Source organism: Polypterus senegalus, chromosome 2 (genome assembly GCF_016835505.1).
Source record: "Polypterus senegalus isolate Bchr_013 chromosome 2, ASM1683550v1, whole genome shotgun sequence".
Taxonomy (NCBI): Eukaryota; Metazoa; Chordata; class Cladistia; order Polypteriformes; family Polypteridae; genus Polypterus; species Polypterus senegalus.
In genome coordinates this window covers 1,696,122-1,717,209 of record NC_053155.1, presented here as the reverse complement: position 1 = coordinate 1,717,209, position 21,088 = coordinate 1,696,122, and the positions used below count along the sequence as shown (strand labels likewise).

The window sequence follows — 21,088 nt, the reverse complement described above, 5'->3', positions numbered from 1 at the left end:
CACCATACTAATATGGTGTTTGACCCCCTTTCGCCTTCAGAACTGCCTTATTTCTACGTGGCATTGATTCAACAAGGTACTGAAGGTTCTTTAGAAATGTTGGCCCATATTGATAGGATAGCATCTTGCAGTTGATGGAGATTTGTGGGATGCACATTCGGGGCACGAAGCTCCCGTTCCACCACATCCCAAAGATGCTCTATTGGGTTGAGATCTGGTGACTGTGGGGGCCATTTTAGTACAGTGAACTCATTGTCATGTTCAAGAAACCAATTTGAAATGATTCGAGCTTTGTGACATGGTGCATTATCCTGCTGGAAGTAGCCATCAGAGGATGGGTACATGGTGGTCATGAAGGGATGGACATGGTCAGAAACAATGCTCAGGTAGCCCGTGGCATTTAAACGATGCCCAAATGGCACTAAGGGGTCTAAAGTGTGCCAAGAAAACATCCCCCACACCATTACACCACCACCACCAGCCTGTACAGTGGTAACAAGGCATGATGTATCCATGTTCTCATTCTGTTTATGCCAAATTCTGACTCCACCATTTGAATATCTCAACAGAAATCGAGACTCGTCAGACCAGGCAACATTTTTCCAGTCTTCAACTGTCCAATTTTGGTGAGCTCGTGCAAATTGTAGCCACTTTTTCCTATTTGTAGTGGAGATGAGTGGTACCCGGTGGGATCTTCTGCTGTTGTAGCCCATCCGCCTCAAGGTTGTGCGTGTTGTGGCTTCACAAATGCTTTCCTGCATACCTCGGTTGTAACGAGTGGTAATTTCAGTCAAAGTTGCTCTTCTATCAGCTTGAATCAGTCGGCCCATTCTCCTCTGACCTCTAGCATCAACAAGGCATTGTCGCCCACAGGACTGCCGCATACTAGATGTTTTTCCCTTTTCACACCATTCTTTGTAAACCCTAGAAATGGTTGTGCGTGAAAATCCCAGTAACTGAGCAGATTGTGAAATACTCAGACCAGCCCGACTGGCATCAACAACCATGCCACGCTCAGAATTGCTTCAATCACCTTTCTTTCCCATTCTGACATTCAGTTTGGAGGTCAGGAGATTGTCTTGACCAGGACCACACCCCTAAATGCATTGAAGCAACTGCCATGTGATTGGTTGATTAGATAATTACATTAACGAGAAATTGAACAGGTGTTCCTAATAATCCTTTAGGTGAGTGTATATGGCATTGTAACCTGCAGTTAGTTAGGTTACGCTATGAGGGTGGGCTGAGTGGTGGCTCCGACACTAGGGATCTGCACTGGCAATCGGAAGGTGGCAGGTTCGAATTCCATAAATGCCAAGAGTGGCTCTGCTCTGTTGGGCCCTTAACCTGCAATTGCTGAGTGCTTTGAGTAGTGAGAAAAGCGCTATATAAATGCAAAGAATAATAATTATTAATACAGGCCCATTTGCAAAAATGTGTAAAATGTGAAACAGTATGCAATGATTTGTGATTCACTTAAACCCATATGTCATTGGAAACTGAAACTGAGAAATGTTACTGTTTTATGAAAAATGTCCGCTCATCCTCAATTTGATGCCAGTCTGACCTTTCAAAAAAGTTGGGACAGGCACAACAGAAGACTGCATGACTTGGTTAATGCGAAACAAACAAACAAACAAACGTGGTGAGACATCGCATCTTCCAGCTGATAAAGTAAGCCACATTATTGGGTATCAAGAGAGGTGGAGTCTCAGAGAAGTAAAGATGGGGACTTCAACACACTGCACACAAGCAAATGAAGAATAACAGTCCTCAGTGTAAAACTGCAGGGAATTTGGAGTTGCCATCGTCTACGGTAAATAATACCATTCAAAAAAATTCATAGAATCCAAAGAAGGGACAAGGCTGAAAACCAGCATTGGATGGCTGTGATCTTTTGACCCTCAGGTGGCACTGCATGAAAATCAGACCTGATTTGGGGTGAAAATCAGTGCATGAGCTCAGGAACGCTACATCATCTGTGACCATCGCAGATCATCGCTGCCTCCTCAAATGAAAACTGAGACCCTGTCATGCAAACTGTAACCTGACCTCCGCCTTCACTGGGTCTCAGTTCACTTAATGTTGACTGAAACCGAGTGGAAAATCAAACTGTGGGCTGACGAATTAAAATGTAAAAGCACAGACACCGCGTCCTCTGGGCTAAAGAAGAGAAGGGCCATCCAGACTTGTTATCAGCACAGAGTTCAAAAGCCAGCATCTGTAATAGTATGGAGGTGCATTAGTGAACATGGCACGGGTAGCTTGCACATCTGAGAAGGCACCATTCATGCCGAACCTTATCTATGCGTTCTAGGACAGCATATGGTGATGTCTTCTTCAGGGCACAACAAGGCCAAACCGCATTCTGCACATATTACAACACCATGGCTCCATTGTGAAAGAGTCTGCCTGCCTGCAGTCCAAACCTGGCATGAAATGAAAAACATGACAAAGGAGCAGCTGAAATCTTGAATCAGGCCGGCATGATACAGCAGTTCACTTTCAGAAGTACGGCACTTGGCCGCCTCCATTCCCAAACGTTTACAGGGTGTTGGCAGAAGAAGAACTGATGCCACACAGTGCTACACAGACCCCCGTCCTGTCCCAACGTTTTTAAAACAAGGTTTCTGGCATCAGATTCAAAATGGGCTTACGTTAAAAAAATATATATATATATATATATATATATATATATATATATATATATATATCATTCTACTCAGTTTCAGCATTTGTCTATTTTCAATCACCGAGACAGGAGATGGCGCTATGTCTCTCTTTTCCTCCCTTTGCAGAAAGGAAGATCAACAACTTTCCACCTCTGCTGTCACTTCCGGGGACTGGACCCACCTCTTCCTCCCAGAATGCCTGATGACCAGAAGAGCCGCCATCTTGGGCAGTCAACCTAACCGACAGAAGTCCATGGAATAGACACGTTTTGCGTTTTTATGCGCATTCCTTTACAATTCAGTCATTTTGAATTACAGTATATTGGTTGGCCGCAAAACTTTGACATCTTCTCATTTGCAAATCATTCGTATTCTGCTTTACTCACATGTTACACAGCATCCCGACTTTTTTGGAAATAGGGTTAGTGCATGATATCTGTAAAATGTAATATCAAAGTTTTACAATTTGACGTCACATTTTTAGATTGTGATATCATTGTCTTTTTCCTTTACATTTTTCTGGTGAGGGTTGCAGTAGCGGAAATTTTTAGAAAAATGACAACATCAGTTTTCAAAATCTTGATGTGAATTTTCCAAACAGTGAACATCCCCATGTTGTGCGTTAATCCAGGTGGGAACAAACCCTGGACAGGGCGCCAGTCCATCACAGGGCGTACACACACGGGCCAGTTTAGTGACATCAATTCACCAAACCTGCAAGTCTTTGGGCTGTGGGAGGAAACCCACCCAGACATGGGGAGAACATGCAAACTCCGCGCAGGGAGGACCCCGGCACACAAACCCTGGTCTGATTATTATGAGATAGCGGCGCTACCGCTGCGCCACCCTGCTGGCCCATAACTTTTATATCTGCACATTAAAATAACATAATCGTTTAAATACATCGATGAGAGCCGATTTTACAGAATGAACATGTTAGGTGTAGAAATACCGTATAGACAAAAGGAACCACACGGTTAAATAATTTGTGCAGATGTGCCTTTTCAAAAAGGTATTTGTAATAAAAACTGCCAATTCAGCTGGCACTATTATTCCAAATATCTCATTTTACTTAGTAGTGTTTTACAGACGCACACACAAACAAAGGTTGCTGCCATATCGTTCACAATCTAACAGACTGAAGTATCGTCACCCTTACTCCAGTCATTTCTGATGATTTATTTTCATCCTATTGGAAACTCTCAACAATGGCGACAGTGACATTGGGCAGAATCAAATGGGGGCTGAATCTTAGAAAAATCTGTTTAAAAAAAAATAAGCTATGATCTGTTGTCACACATGAGTGCCAGGGGGCCGCCATCTTGGCTCTGGTGAGGTAAGTAATACCACCCCGGGAAGAGAGGGGGTGCTGTCGCTAACTGTATCTTCTGTTTCTAACCCGTACAGACATAAAGATGGGGTAAGATCTCTAGCTCCACCCACATCACTCAGAGATGGCCACACCCCTTCTTCATCCTAAAGATCAGAGCTCCCTTTGACGCAAGCTTGAGATGGCCTTTCATTTTGAAATCACAAGGGTAAATGTTTGCTCTTCACCTGAGGCCAATTTAACAAGTGCAGTCGACAAGGGGCCAAGCAGCACCCACCATCTACACCACGGGTGTTGAACTTCGGTCCTGGAGTGCCACAGTGGCTGCAGGTTGTCATTCTAATCACCTTCTTTATTAGTGACCAGTTTTTGCTGCTAATTAACTTCTTTTTCTTTAGTTTTAATTAACGTGACTCAGACCCCTTAGGTGTTTCTTTTTCCTGAATAACCGACCAAATAATAATGAGACACAAAAAGAGCCACCACATGACCAGCTCACCTGTGCCCATTACACAATATCTGAAATTATAGAGAGGTGATGGTCTTGGTATGGTTCATCTCTCATGTCACCAAAACATTTTGAAAAATTAACAGTTTGGAAATGTCTGCTCTGGCAGAATGAGAGCAGAAACAGGCCATGGAATTAAACAAAGAGTTTAATTAACAGCAAGAATCGGCTTCTCATTAAGAGATTGGTTGGAGTGAAATTGGTTGGAGTTTGAAATCCCAAGTTAGCTGGTCATCTGTTGGCTCATTTCACATCACATTTCTGTTTGGCTCTCATTTAACACTAGAATTAGGGTTAGGGTTAGGTCAGGGAAACTCCCATAAACTCTGTTCACACCGCTATAACAGTGAGCTGGGTGTGTTCAGTCTTATGGGTGCTCTGAATGCACAGGCCATCAATACTAATTTGTTCTGGTTAGGGTTAGCGTTAGCCTACGAAGCCTATGAAAAAACTTGTAAACCTGGCCCACCTTAAATCCGCTCGCACCTCTGCGTCAGCGTCTTTTGTGTTGTAAGTGTGTTGATAAGCCCAAGCAGCAAGCAGCCTGCTATCCCATCACCCCACTGCTGCAGAAAGTGCAAAAACCTCTCCCAGCTCAAGCCTTTTGAATTTGTGCGTGAATTACCTACAGCTGTATATGCTAAAAAATATCTCGTTATTTGGAACACATGTACTTCATATGTGTTCTTTATCTACAAAGATCTAAGTGTAGGATGACAGAAATCCAAGAAATGTAAGAATTATTGAACACATACCTCAAAGACAAACTTTTTTCCCTGTTTTAGTACTAATGACAAAGTTTTGAGATGAAGTGTATAATGTGTGAAGAATGAAGTCCAAATATCAAATAAACACTTTCACAAAAGGTCCAAATAGAACAGAACAAGTGTGCTTTTATTCAAGACTATATCCGAAGAAAAGAAAAAGAAAACGGGTTAGTGTGGCTTGTCATTGTGACTGCTTTGGTAGTACAACGGTAAGAACTGCTGACTCCTCTTCAAAAGGTTGTGGGTTCGAGCCTTCCTGCGCTCCAAAATAAACGTTTTGAGTAGTGAGCTGCTCGTATTGTTACTATTATACAATAAAAACATACATTTGATTTGAGTCTGTAACCGCCGGTGTAAATGTATGGCATTGTTTTTATTCAGTTTTACTCTCTCATTCAAGTTCGCCTCGATCTGACACTGCTGTTTTCACTTAAAGATGCGCTATAACAGAGGTGAACTCAGATGAGGATGAGGGTTCTACATCGGAGAAAGAGAATAGAAGTCCTCCTTATGAGAAACGTCCACTCACACATAAGAGCGCACCAGGCGTAAAAGTGAAAGATGGCACTGCTTGGATGCAGGATGAGGTCCGGCGTCATCATGTCAGTCAGTCTGCCACACACCTGTCCTTCAAAGAAACAGCGCAGCTTACAGGGCTCGCCAGCGTATTGTGCAAAGTCCTGTTTGTGATTATGTTTTGTTATGGTCTTTACATAATAAACATTTAGATTTTACTTATATAAAAGACAGGTTGAATGTTATTTACCTTGATTTATTTGCTTATCTTCCTACAGCATAAAGTCACAAGTAGACTGCAGAGCATCCTCTGTTTGATCGACACGGGCACGCTGATCAACCACATGTGTACTGAAGTGACTTTACGTGCAGTCTTAAAGCACCCACACAACATGTGGGACATAATCAAATAAACACAAAGAATATCTGACATAATACACAAAAGAAACATTCATATAAAAAAAACAGGAAACACAACTTTGAACCCCAACCAGGGGAGAAACGCTGGCAAAAACATGACAGTTGGCAGCTGGCGCTTCAGATGCTTTATATCATAAAGTACAGAACTGGGGTTTTAGATGTTTTTATTATGAAGTGGGTAGCTGTTATAGATGTGTCTTAGTCATAGTGGAGAAAACTGTTTCATGTATTTTGGCTGTGCTGGAAGCACATTGCTATCTTTAAAATAAACAAAAAACATTAAGATAAAAAGCTTCCGTAAGACAGAAGTCTGCTGTCAGACACGTTTTCAGCCACAGATTGGGCTCGGATAGCAAGAGACATCTTCATTAGTGCGGCGTGACAACACACGACATCGAGTCGGAGAGCAGGTCAGTTGTCGAATCTCGCTGTCTCTGAGGGTCTTTGATTGTAAGACTAGGAGTCGTAGGGAATGGTGGATCACACAAGTCATTAATGGCTGCTCAGTTCAGTTTCGTGTACATCTTTATCACCACTGAGTCAGCAGCCAGAAACAGTCAGTCATAACACTGTGTCTTTGGCAGCATTTCATGGAGCGCTCCACATTATTTAACTTTATTTACATTAGCCAAGATGACAGGGTTGGGTTAGTGGAGCAGCACTCTTAATTAACAGACTAAGTAAGAGAAATGCACATGTCAGTTTGCAGAAACTGTGCGCCGTTTGTCTCGTGCAACCTGCATTCAAGACTGCAACGTTAGTTTTAAAGTTTATTAGAACCAGGAGATTTAGTTAACACTAGAATCCCTGAAGCCTACGAAAAAAGTCATAACGCTGGGCCACCTTAAATTCCTTCACACCTCCTTATCAGCGTCTTTTGTGTTGCAAATGTGTCGATCAGCATAGGCAGCCTGCTTTCTCCCTTGCCGCTGGAGCTGAAGTCAGTTGTAAACTTCTCCCAGCTGAAGTCTCTTTATCTGGGTGTGAGGTGCCTGGAGATGTAGAGGGTTAAATAATATATCGTTATTTGGAACACGTGCAATTCATGTGTGTTCTGTGCTTAATAATAATAATAATAATTATTATTATTATTATTATTATTATTATTATTGTGTTCTGTGCTTACAACGATCTGTGTAAATGGAGGATGACAGGAAATGTGAGAAATGCAAGAAATGTTGAACACATAGCTAGTAATAATGACGTGAAGTGTATAATGTGTGAAGACTGTTCTAGACACAGAACACGCATGAAATGCACGAGTTCTAAATAACGATATATTATTTACCCTCTACAACTCCAGGCACTTCGCACCACGATAAGGAGACTTGAGCACTAGGAACTTCAGTTGTGTCGGTGTGGGTGGGATAGCAGACCGCCTGCTGCTTGTGCTGATTGACACATTTACAAAACAAAAAACCCTGACAGAGAAGTGCAAAGGATTTTAAGGTGGCCCGGGATTACGAGTTTTTTCGTAGGCTTCAGGGATTCTAGTGTTAAACGTGTCAGAAAGTCAATGTTTCTGTCTGCAAAGCCGCTTTCACACGTGTAGTGTAGTTTACAAACAACAAAATTTAACAGATAGACCGACAAGTAAACAAGTAGAAATGTCTAGAAAGCCAATCCAATGTCTCAGTGCACTGAAAGTGTGAAAGGAAAAATGTGCCAAAAGTCAGCCTGACAATGTTGGGACTTTTAGGCAGAAGGACCGGAAATATCAGCCTGCAATAGCTGCTTGGAGCGTGTGGACATTTTATTAGCCAAGTCAATGACTTCCAAGGGCTCTGGACTTTCCTTAAATGAATCTTGGCAAAGAATGGCTAGAGCACAAAGAACTTGGCTCAAAGTGCTTTACGACATATCCACTGTTATGTACTGAAGTGAGTTCTCCCCCAGACAAATATCCTGGAAAAAAACTCTGCTTTATTTTATAAATACTCTGTGCTTTATGTGCCAATAGCACATAAAAATAGCAACATAAGTCAAGAGAAAAGCCTTCAGGAATGACCCATGAAAACAAACAACACCATCTACCTACGTGAACTAATACCAGGCAACCTATGACATTCCTCCTCCTGTGGCATACCGGGGTGCGTACAGCCGGCCTAACGTGACACCAACAGGCAGACACACGGATCGCAACACAACACGCGTTTCTTATTTGCTCCCCCAAAGTACAGCACCACAACACAGTCCTTTCTTTAGCTGACAATTCACAGTCCTTCCTCCTCCGCTCCTCCTTCGTGAGCTTCGTCCTTCCTCCTCCCGACTCTTGCTCCTCGAATGGACTGAGGCGGCTCCTTTTATTCCTCTCCTGGGAGTGCTCATGAGTGTTACCTGGAATTACTCCCAGGTTTGGTGAGTGTCCAGTTTAGGGCTCTGCATGGAACCCAATAGAGTTGTGCCAAACTCCAAGTCCCAGTATGCCCTGTGGGAATCCATGGTGCCACAGCTGCCCAGGAGAGCTGCCCTCTGGTGTCCCGTGGAAGGTATTGCGCTGCCAATGCCTTTTTCCATCAAGGGTCCTTCCAAGTGGTTGGAGTCCTGGCCAGGTAATGGCTATGGCACCCATCACACCTGAATAACATAATCCTTTTGATACGATGGTTGGTGAGTTATTCTTTTAGGACCCTCCAGTTCAGCCTCTGATGGACCCTCGATAGGAGTAACCTTAGTGGGCTCCTCCTGAATCTGATCAGGTGTCGTGGGATTATCCGCAGCTGATTGTTGGCAGTAGTTGGCCATGTGTTCTTGTGCTCCTCGTGATTTTCCAGGTTGCTGATGCACTGAGTTAGTTATTCGCCCTCTAAGCTGGTCGGTGTGTCTCATAATGATTCGTCCGTCACCACTTTTAACCTCATAAGGTACTGACCCTCTTACAACATATATGTGCATCCTCCGTGGCCCGTTGCATTATTTCTGGCATACACACTATCCCCTACTTTATACCATCTTATTGGACTGCATATTACTTTATAGAACTGAAGCTCCTGCTTTCTCTGCAGATCTGATGGCAGGTCAGGGTGGAGATGAGCTAAACGTGTTTTAAGTTTCCTGCTCATCAACAGCTCGGCAGGACTCTACCCAGTACTGGAACGGGGAGTGACATGCTGATGCAACCGGAACTTTGACAGTCTAAGATGCCAGTCTCCCACCACAATTGTTCTAAGTGTGACTTTAGTAGTTGGCACTGAGGAAGAGAAAACATTATTAATTAACTCACAGATATCAAGGACTGGGTTTTGAGTTGATCATGCTGCAGAGAGCTATATGATTTGTTCCTGATTTATGCTGAAAAGGAGTTGGGCTGTGTGCACAGCATTAAGGGACTAACTTTTATCATTTATAAGAAAGGCTGACCTCTGATACTATCAGAAGACCCTGTGAAGAATGTAAGATCTTTATGGACTATAAGAATTTTTAAATTGATTCTAAGTGTGTATAATTAGAAGGGTGTATTCCTTAGGAATGCAAATGGCTGTTTGTTTCAGGTTTTAAGAACATTCCAGTATATCATAAATTAAGATTTGACCTTAAGCTATGTATAACATCAGAATGAACTGCTAGGGTGTTTTTTTTTCTTTTCTAGGATATAAAAGAGAGAACAGGTTTACTTTAGAGATTCTGCCAAAATCCAAATCAGTTGACTGAGTTAGAAAGAGGCAGTCTCACATTCTCTCTACTCACCAAGAATTAAGAATAAAGAAATTATTTTTACTTTATTTGGGTTTAAGTTCTTCCGTTGTTTTCCGACTTCAGCACTCACAGTTTCCATGCGCTCACCTTGGCCATCTGAATGGAGTTGCCTTGATATGATGAAAGAGATTACACCCCAAGAGCGCCTGAGACTGTAAACTGAGCCCCGTTATCAGACACAAGTGTGTCCGGAGGTCCATGTGTGGCAAACAACTCAAAATTTGAATGACAGCAGCCGATGTTGCAGACAAAACAGGGCTGACTTCTGAAAACCACTTCGAGAAGGAATCAACAACCAGAAAAATGTCTGTCCAGCAAACTCAATGTGCAGTCGTGACCTTCGCTTCTTGGTTGACTCCAATGGGTGACTAACAGTTTTGGTCGCAGCATGCTGTGTGGATTGACATGAGGTACAGCGAGCTACAAGTCGTTCTATTTGTTCATCCATTTTATACGTAGCACCTGGTAAGATATTTACCATAGCAGGGTGACCTTCATGTCGAGCAGCGAGCACTGAGGTTTGTGCCCTCTGCTCAGTTTTTACTGTTTATCACCGTGACAGACAGCTCCTGTGTGAAGACAGCTCATGCTGACGCCTATCAAATGGCTTCAAGTCCTCTCCTGATTTCGTTCTGCCACCCAGCACACGGGCCAACACTGGATCTGCTGCCGTCATGCAGGGGATATCAGATACCAGCTTGGGGAGTCTGGAGACAGAGTCCAGCATTAGGACACTGGAGGAATTTCAAAGCTTAACGTATCCACATGAGTGATTTCTTGTCCTGTGCGATATTCAAGTTCACAGTCATAATGACCACCTGAGCGTGCGAGGTGAACTGATTTGTGGTGTCGGCCCGTTTCCTTTAATCAGCCCCAATGATGGTTTGTGGTCTGTGATGGTCGTGACACTCCTACCATACAGGTGGGTACTCAAGAAATCTGTTTACTGCTGCAGTGACAGCCAAAGCTTCTTTATCAATCTGTGTGTGAGGTCTCTCTGTGTCGGTCATGCAGTTGGAGCTTCATGACCGCCGCTGACTGTGTGACTCAGAGCAGCTCCTCTTCCATCAAAGGTGAGATGAAGCCGTTTCTCCAATGCACTAAAATCCAATCTGATGATGGCAGCTGTTTCACTTCATTACAGACTCTCTCACGGGTGTCTGATCATCTCCAGATGGCATTGCTATCCAGCAGTCTGTGAAATGGCTCTGCTCCGCCACGGTGGATTTATCTTTTAGAAATGAATGTTTGCAGCTCCTCTTTATTACTTGGCGTTGGAGCATCATGGGTCACTTTAACCTTCGTGGCAGTCGGATGAATTCCTTCAGCGTTGACTCTGAACCCCTCGGGACTCCACACTTGGCATGTCAAACACATATTTCTCTTTTTAGGCCTCAAGCCCTCATCATTGTAGTACTAAATGAAGCTCTTCAGCTAAGGCTTGCATGATGTCTGCTCCAATGAACTTATCATCAAAAAAAGGAAACATGAGGGCCGAGAAAAGTCCCAGGAGTAACACAAACTGCATAGTGCAGGCGAGTAGCTCTGAATGCCCCTTTATGTGTAATTAAGTTCTGTGTGTCTGCAGCTGCATCATCCACTGGGATTTGTTGATCCACTTGTGCCAGGCCTTTCCTTTGGCTAATGCAGTGAGGATCTGAGTGATGGGTGGTATCTGGTGTGGGTGCTCCTCTAATGGCTTCTTAATTGTGTGTTTGTAGTCAGCACATATTCAGACCTCGCCATTTGGTTTTAATACACGAGCAATGGGGGTGAGTTACCGAAACTAGTGGACCTGCTTCACCAGACCATCGAGCTCTGTTTCTAGTTTTGGGTGGACAGCAAAACCCAACAGGCGTCAGTTTTAAACGTTCAGGTGCTACAACAGACAGGTGATTGCTGCACCCTGACATTCCCCCAAACCCTCTTCAGACACACAACTACAATCCTGGAGGACTTCCAGTGCTGGGTCTGTGGCAAGGCTGCGTATTCCTGCTAACTGAACACCTAGGAGTTTAAACTGCCCTCCACCACGCAGACTGGCATTTTGTCCCTTTGTCCCTTTGTTGGTGATTTCCAGAGAACAGACACTTGTGACGTCCATCTTCAGACCTCTTGGCGGCTGCACGGCCTCTTTGTGGGCACACTTTGCTGGTTTGCTTTTCATTGGTTAAGCTCCCTGGTGACATACCCTCTGTAGATGCCCATGGCACTTACATTTATGACACACGGCTTCTCTGAAATGACCAACGTCACGTCTGTGATTCCCAACAACTGTTGCAGTTTCCTTGAGTGGAGTCCAAAGTGTCTGAGTGTAGAGAACACGATTTCGCTTCTGGGTCTCCGTTTGGCACTTGACGGGTGTCTGAGGTGTTCAGTTTAATTGACGATTCCTGAGTGATGAAGCCTGATAAGCAAGTGCTTCTCCAGGAGCTAAGGAGGCAGAGGTGACATTTGATCTCGTAAGAGGCGTCTCCTCTCTGACCCCTCGTATGAGTCTGTCTCTCGGCAAGCAATCCAAACTGTCACCAAACTGAAAATTGCACTTCTGCAGTGTTAGCTTTCCTCCGGCTTTTGATTTCTCCTGTTAAAATTACTGAGCCACCTCTGAAGGAGTGGCTGCCCAATGATTTTTAACAATGATACAATTTCCCGATAAGACCTCTCACTGGGCTCTGCAGAGGAGACGGGCGAGCCAACAATTTGAAACATTTAACTTCTAAACTCACTGAGCGCCTCTGGTCCGCACCTCTTACTTTGATAACTTCCAGAAAGACGTTCAGTCTCTGCATACGAATCTGAGGATTCGTCCATCCATCCATTATCCAACCCACTATATCCTAACTACAGGGTCATGTGGGTCTGCTGAAGCCAATCCCAGGCAACACAAAGTGCAAGGTAGGAAACAAACCCCGGGCAGGGCACACACACACACCAAGCACACATTAGGGACAATTTAGGATCGCCAATGCACCTAACCTGGACATCTTTGGGCTGTGGGAGGAAACCCACGCAGATACGAGGAGAACATGCAAACTCCACGCAGGGAGGACCCCGGAAGCAAACCCAGACGGGTCTCCTAACTGCGAGGCGTGTGTGCTTATAGAGAGAGATATTGTAACGATCTGGGAAAGAAATCACTCCTGAGGAGGTGTCTTCTAAAAATTAAAACAATGGGGGGGCTGCAGGGAGTGCTGTGGAGACGGGCGGGCACAGGAGACACAACTGTCCCTCTTAATAAACAGCCTCTGGGGTGCTGGGCAGGAGGCACTTTGGAAAGGAGCTTCAGTGAGAGGCATGTGCCCAGGAGATCATTAAAGGCCTCCATCTTGGTTTTTATCAGGACCCTCTCAAGTCCAGACACTCAGACTCCTCACTCAGTCTCTCGATCGCCCCACAAAGATCACAGCATCGTCAGCAAAGTCAAGACCCGTTAATCTTTCTTCACGATCAGATGCCCCACAGCCGCTGGACCCCACGACCCTGCCCACCACCCAGACCATACAAGCATTGAACAGAGCAGGAGCAGAACACACTGCTGACGGACCCCCGAATCAACAGGGACAAATGCAGAGGTCCTGACTCCACTCTGCACCGCACTAACAGTATTAGTGGACAGGCCAGCCATGATATCCAGCAACCTCGAGGAAAACAAAAGTAAAACCATTTGAAAAGGATTTACTGAAAGTGCAATTCCATCCACCACAGCTTCTGCCTTGTCTGACAAATGTCCATTCATTCATCACAAAATTTACACTTACGAGTTGGCATCTTGGGATGGATGGATGGATTAGATTAGTAAGAACCCACTTTGTGGACAGTCACCGTACGTGGCAATGCTGATAGAGAACTGCACAGCGGCGCGGCAAAACGGTAAGAGTGTCACCGTCCCCAGCCAACCAGAGCAACAGAACAAGTCGCAAACAGGCAGCAAACACTCGTTTCCTCGTTACATCTGAGTTATTTTCATCAAGAGAATCTGAGAAAAGAAAGTAGAATTACTTATAATGTTACAGCTAAGTACCGTAAGAAGGTAGTAAAAATGTATTTTTATCATGAAATGTGAGAATGAACTAAATATGGGACATGTGGATGTCCCTTAAAGGTCAGTACAGGACAGGGGACAAAATGATCAAATATGGGACATGTCCCGTATATAAGGGATGTTTGGCAACCCTAGTCCTGGGGGATCTCCTCTCAGATCTGGACCAGGGCATCACTGAGTTCCTGGACAGGCTGAGGTGTCAGATGGACCCAAACATAATGTCCCACCCAGAGGTGTTCTATTGGATTGAGGTCAGGCGAGTGAGCGTGGGGGGGGCAGTCAATGGCATCAATTCCGTCATCCTCTCGCTGCATGAGGCCAGGAGGAACCCAGGAGCCACTGCACCAGCAAAGGGTCTGACAATGGGCCCAAGGATTTCATCCAGATACCTCATGGCAGTCAAGGTGCCCACCATTGTTTAGCCTGTAGAGATCTGTGTGTCCCTCCATGGATATCCATCCCCAGACTGACCATCACTGACCCCACCACCAAACTGGTCATGCTGAACGATGTAACAGGCAGCATAACCTTCTCCATGGTTTCTCCAGACCCTTTCACATCTCTCAACTGTGAAAAGCACAGGGCGCCCACCAGTGGTGGACCTGCCAATTCTGATATTCTATGGCAAATGCCAATCAAGCTCCATGGTGTCCACTAGAGGATGTTGAGCCCTCAGGCCACCCACATGAAGTCTGTTTCTGATTGTTTGGTCAGAGACATTCACACCAGTGGCCTGCCAGGCTGCTGGAGGTCATTTTGTAGGCTCTGCCAGTGCTCATCCTGTTCCTCCGGTGGTCCTGCTGATGAGTTAAGGACCTTCTATTAAGGGCCCTGTCCAGCTCTCCTAACTGGCTGTCTGTCCCCTGGAATCTCCACCATGCCCTTGAATGTTCTCATGTGGATGGGTCTTACCCCATGGCACTGCTCATTCTGAGGAGTGTCCTGCTAATTAACAGGAGCTCTCAATCAAAGCCACGAAGCTCATTCAGATTGTGGCGCCCAAGAAATGGACAAGTGAAGGCTTAAAACCGACGCATTTTGAGTAAATTCCATTTAAGTTATCTGAGCGAGTGTGACAGTCCCCAGGAGGCCTTTTAAGTGGGCCTATTTGTGCTGTCCCACTGCTCAGGGTCACACATGCAGCCCAGTGCTTCTCAGTCCCTACCTTCACCGCTGATCTTCCAGCACAGCCTCGACTTTGGCCATTTCTGATACTGGAAAGCGCCGTAAGCACAGCAGATCTCTTAATAAGAACACAAAAACGGCATCTGCTTAAATGTTAGTAACGTTGACACCAAATGATGCTCTAAGTATTTTACTAAACTGACACCAAAACTAACTGACATACCGAAAAAGACTAAACACAAAATAAAACTGACAGTAATGGACACGCCTACCTTATGTGGTTAGCATTTGCAGGTTGTGAGATGTTGTGAAATGTGTAAAACATTTTTGAAACGTAATCGTAACGCACACAAGCCATCTGCGCAGGTAATCAATGAAAGACGCTGGACAACAATGAACCGGCGGAGACGCGCACACGGAGGACGAACGGCACTCTTCTGTATCTGTAAAGTCGTTACTTCTGAATAATCGAAGGAAGACTGGCTCGTTTATGAGGACTCAAGGCTACCCTGCACAGCGCCAGACTTCTGCCCTTCGCGCACCTGTGTGTCCCCAAGTGCCATTTAAATAAAATCACTGCATGAAAATACAAAACGAAGTGGCACTTACATCCGTCACGCTAGCGAGCCCGCCCTCCGACAGATCGGGGTCTTGAGTAAACTTTATAAAAATAAATAAAAGCGAAAGTTTGCGCCTTTTCTTCAATCAACTCGAAGGCGGCGCGCGTTGGCGAGGGGAGGGGGCGGAGCTCAGCTGGCGGCGTGTCGCGGTGGCCCAAACATGACAAATCAGGGACGCCGCTCTGTTCCAGCTGTCACAAGACTGTCGCGTGCCCACGAAACTCGGATTGAGCGGCCCGCAAGGAGAATCGAAGAATGGACTGTCATCCGCTCACGTCCTCACTTGGGTTTTCGTTTACAAGCAGTGGCGGACCTAAAAGGGGGGCCACAGCCCCTGCATTTTGAAGCCCTTTAAACGATGCGCGGTTATAAACAGCTCAGCCCAGCATTCTGATGAGCGCCCGTCCGTAACTGAGCCGATTTGTTTGGCACTCCCGTTCGCTTGATTACTTGAAACAATCACTCTTGCATCGCGAGCACTAAAGTAAAAGCCGTTATGGGGGGCTTCACTGCTGACCCCTCTGCCTTTTATAAAAGATGCAGCTTTAAAGACCAGTGAGCTCTGGACTACGCTATGTGTGTGATAGATTTACCAAAGAACGTGTGACAGGGACCTTCTCTGCTGTCCTTTAGCCAGCCACCTGCTGTCACCACAAAGTAATGCATGCAAGCTTTCTGGATCCCCTAAAGACAATTTCATTTGAACCCTGTTTGTGTTGACCCCAATAATTTTTGCTCTCCTTTCCCGTTTCTGTAACCACAAACTGCGCAAATCCTGCGAGAATGTGGAGAGACAATCAGAGGCGATTTATGAAGTTTAAAATCTTAGAGCGGTGACAGCCACCCAGCCAAACTATTACTGCAGCTCAGTGGCTCCCGACATTTCTGTACATTCAGCACAACGCACAATATATAAAAAAGAGGGGACTGAGGGGAGCCTGGAGCGCCTCAGTAAACGTAATGCGGCCAACAAGTCCCATTTTATCATTAATAAAGTTTTTTAAAATTACATCTTGCAATTTGTTTGAATCAAACAAATCATGCTTGTGATGTCATTTTAAATCAGTATACATTGTAGGTGCCAGAGAGGAAGGACGGGCATCCTGGCAGGGGTAAGAAAAGGATTTATTCTGGGCCAGGAGGCCAAAATGGAAGGAGCAGGCAAACGGGCCCACCAGGAGCAGTTCATTCCTCCACCAGACAGGTGGCAGTGTTCCTCAAGGCTGGACTAGTTTAAGACACTCACAAGGTGTGGCATGAGAGTTGGGGTCTGGAAACGCAGCCCCGTCAGAATCTTTGGAGACCACCAGAGGGAGCTGCTGGGGAAGGACTGTCCTGGAAATGCTCCAGACGACCTGCACAGGAGACTGGAAACAGTTTGTGGGTCGAGTTTAAAAGCAAGACCACTGCCTCACTTAGATGGAGTCAGAGTCGGGAGGAAGTGGGCAACGTCCTTGGTGGAAGGAATTAGAAAGGAATTGACTGACAGTCTTTGGACATTTGATTATTATTAGGCTGCTTTGGTTTAATAAATATCATTGATTTAAACCCAGAATCGTGTTAGACATTACTGTGTCTGAGGTTTGGGGCTCAGTGGTGCCCCCTGGTGGTTACAACACCTACAATGAACATTTCATTTACCTGTAGAAGATTAACGACAACAATTAACTAAAGTAAAACATAAAAAAGTGTCAATGGACACTTTTATTTTATTTTTTAGTAACTTCTATGTGTTTTAGTCATTGAATGTAGTTGAATGTGTACAGAATGAAGTTCATGTTGCCCTGTGGAGAAGGAAATGTTGTCTTCCGATGTCAGCTGTGCTACACTTTTGCCAGTTGTTTGAAAATAAGTTTGCATAAATCAGCTTCCTCAACAAGAAAAACATTCAGAGCACACTGGAAAATTATTTTTCCAACTTTCATTACATTTTTGTTTTTCACAGTTTATTAATATTGGGGTTATACAGAGGAGTTTGCAGCTCTGCAGCCAAAGGGGGCGTTACCTTATGCAAATCTACCAACTTTATGCAAATGTCCTGTTGTGAGCTTATTGCAATGCAAGAATAATTCACAAAGTAGTCTTCACCCATCCATCCATTATCCAACCCACTATATCCTAACTACAGGGTCACGGGGTCTGCTGGAGCCAATCCCAGCCAACACAGGCGCAAGGCAGGAAACAAACCCCGGGTAGGGTGCCAGCCCACCGCAGGGCGCACACACGCACACACACACGCACAGCAAGCACACACATGGGACAATTTAGAATTGCCAATGCACCTCACCTGCTTGTCTTTGGACTGATGGAGGAAACCTACGCAGACACAGGGAGAACATGCAAACTCCATGCAGGGAGGACCCGGGAGGTGAACCCAGACGGGTCTCCAAACTGTGAGGCAGCAGCGCTACCCACTGCACCACCGTGCCACCCAAAAAGAAAATTAGCTAAGAAAAATAACTGAACAATAAATCAATATTGGAGGTCTTCCATAAAATACACACATACAGTAACTAGTAAAAAGGTAGAGTCCTGATTTGTATATAGCATCATTTTTTAAGTCTCCCAAAGTGAGTCCAATGGTAAGGGCCAATGGCTGGGGAGGGAAAAAATAAAATAAATAAATAAATAAACAATCAGATAAACTGGAGAAAAAAAAGCAAAAAGGTTCAAGGCCAAAAGACCACCAGCCCCACTGGGATTTCTGCTTAATATAAATGTTTATATGTTGACCCTTATTATTATTATTATTATTATTATTATTATTATTATTATTATTATTATTATTATTATTATGTGTTTTTTTTTGTTAGGCTTTATCTTAGAGGATTCAACACAGTGGGTCTCATGGAAAGTTGAGGTATCTGTAAAATATTTTGAGCCATCAATCACAAAAAAGAACAAAAAAGAAAGCAGAGAATAGCAGAGGTCAGTAATAATTGTGCCAATAACTTATGCACGTATAGGAGTAGAACTAAAATGTAGCTGCGATAAAGCCAGTGGGTTTGTAGGAGTCATCTTGGAACATCTCAATTGGATGATGGATGGATGGATGGTAACGTATGTCACATTTCTGGGCCGCCTCTCCACTTCTTTCATACTTGGCTCTTGGAATTCTAAGTAGACCACCATTAGAAGATCTAAGGTTACCACTTGGAATGTAGGGGGACAGGCACTCCACAATATAGGAAGGAGCAGGTTACTTAAGGCCATCATTAGTAGTATTTTCATATCAATTCTAAAGGACACGGGTAACCGATGTAATGATGCTAAGACTGTTGTGATGGGCTGAAAATGTCTTTTCCTCTTTAAGACTCTGACTGCTGTATTCTGGACTCACTGCGACTGATCATTGATGTCTTTCTTTGGTGGTCCAGTTAGGAGTGCATTGCAGTCATCTAGCTGACTAAAAACAAAAGCATCTTGCTGTGTCATAAGAGTCCTAACTTCTGCAAAATTCCTTAAATAAAATAAAAAAGGAATTGTAATAATCTGTAATTTAAACATAGGCCAGAATCTTGAGATTCTTGAGAAAGAAACAGAAAAGACAGCTAAAGCTCCATCCAAGCCTAGACAGGCATCGAGTCCAAGCTCAAGGTACGGCCTGCCAGAGACTGACCTGGAACAGACAGGCCAAAGCTCAGATTTCCTGGGACCTGACGCTGCTGCATCATCTCCAGCCGAGAGAGAAAGTGGGAGCGAATGTGCAAGAGAGTCGGGTTAGGATAGCGTGTCGATTCCAGAAGATTCATTGAAACTGAAAATGGCTTTACCTTCCTCGTTGTCAACTACTCCTCACGACCCGGAAACGTCAACTTCAAATGGGCTTGACACTTCATCAGCGGAGAGTAGAGAGGACCGAAACGATCTGTCCACGCTGAAGGTAATGATCGCCACATTGGTCAGCAAAAAGGAGCTCAAGAAAGATATAAAAAAGAAATAAATGATATAAACATAGGCCAGAATCCATGATTACACCTGACATCTTTACTCCCACTTTGACGTTTAATGCTAGCTGGTCAGGTTTATTTCTATGACCTTCACTGTTTCCATTTTTACCAACCACTAGGATTTCTGATGCTTCCTTATTTAATACTCAGTCATTCTGTAATGCTAGAAAGACATGGGACCAGAGGGCATCAGGGTCATCAGGTGCTATAGATAAGTAAAGCTGTGTGTCATCTGCGTAGCTGTGGTAGTTCACCTTGCAGTTCACCGTAGTCTGGCCTAAAGGGAGCACATAGATTGAAAATAACAGCAGGCCAAGAGCAGACCCTCTTAGTACTCTGTATACAATATCAAGGATCTCGAAGGTACAATCAGCACATCTAACGACCTGTTAAATTGGACTGAAACAATCTGAGACACGGCTGGAGAGACCACTCAAGGCAATTTATAAGAATATGATGGTCTGTAGTGCCAGGTCTGGGTGAACAAGAACAGAAACGTGGCCTCTGTCAGCGCTAGCCAGCAGGCAGGCAGGCCATTGACGACTCTAACCAGTGCAGGTTTTGTGCTATGATTTGTTCGGATCCCTTTGTTTTTCTTGCCATTCTCCACTAGTGAGTTTTTGGCCGTCTCTTTTTCCTGCTCCTGCTCATATGGCTATTGTGGCTCCTTCCCCTCCTTCTCCTCTGTTCACTACGACTGCCAAAACATTCAATGATGTGCATCGGTAAGAAGGCCAAATTGAGCTTTTGTGGTTCTGTAAGAATCCAAGGGGGAATGTTCAAGTGTTACTATAATTACCATTTTAATATTAGGGTTGAGTTATAAGCTTGTTTTACACTTAGGTCAAGTATGTGAGAACTTTCTCCAGCTGAAGCACTTTCAAGCTTTATGATTAACTTGGCAGCTGAACCGTTCTCTTAAAGACTAAAGTGCAGCACCTCATCAGGGTATTGTGAGACAATTAAACCCGTCCGACCCGTCGGTCCTGAAACCTCATGTGTCCTGCTTTGTGGTGTTTCTTAAAGAAAAGAATCATAAACATAAGTGCTGGAATTTCCCACTCCAAAAGTAGCGACACGTATAAAAAGGGGATTTTTCATTAGTCCTCTGTTGTCCATTTACTTTCCACTAACACATCCAAAGAGACTTGAGTACATGCTGATGTAATCAGCCCTTTTAGATTATGAGCTGACAAACCAAGTGGTCTTATTCAGGGTGGACTGACTGTGAGAATAAAGCAAGGCAGAACGCAGCAGCGTGTGCGCTAATGGAAAACACACATGTGAGGGGCTCGTCCTTGGCTTTGATTTCATTCACAAAGCTTCACTTGGTTTCATTTTCCTTTGTAAAATACTGTATGCACTTTGCCCATTTTTTAAGGTTATTTCCATATGAATTCTTTTTTTTTTTGATAATTTGTTGCTTAATTTCACTTCTT

At 44.4% G+C, this 21,088-nt stretch overlaps 1 protein-coding gene across 1 annotated transcript in view; it reads right to left on the bottom strand.

Annotated features, from left to right (window-relative positions):
* LOC120521243 (ICOS ligand-like) overlaps positions 1-15,776 on the bottom strand; it is a 59,030-nt gene extending 43,254 nt beyond the window's left edge. The window contains exon 1 of the mRNA XM_039742994.1: positions 15,689-15,776. The gene's annotated coding sequence lies outside the window, so the exon portion shown is untranslated. The remainder of the gene's footprint in view (positions 1-15,688) is intronic.
* Between the last annotated feature and the right edge of the window lie 5,312 nt (positions 15,777-21,088).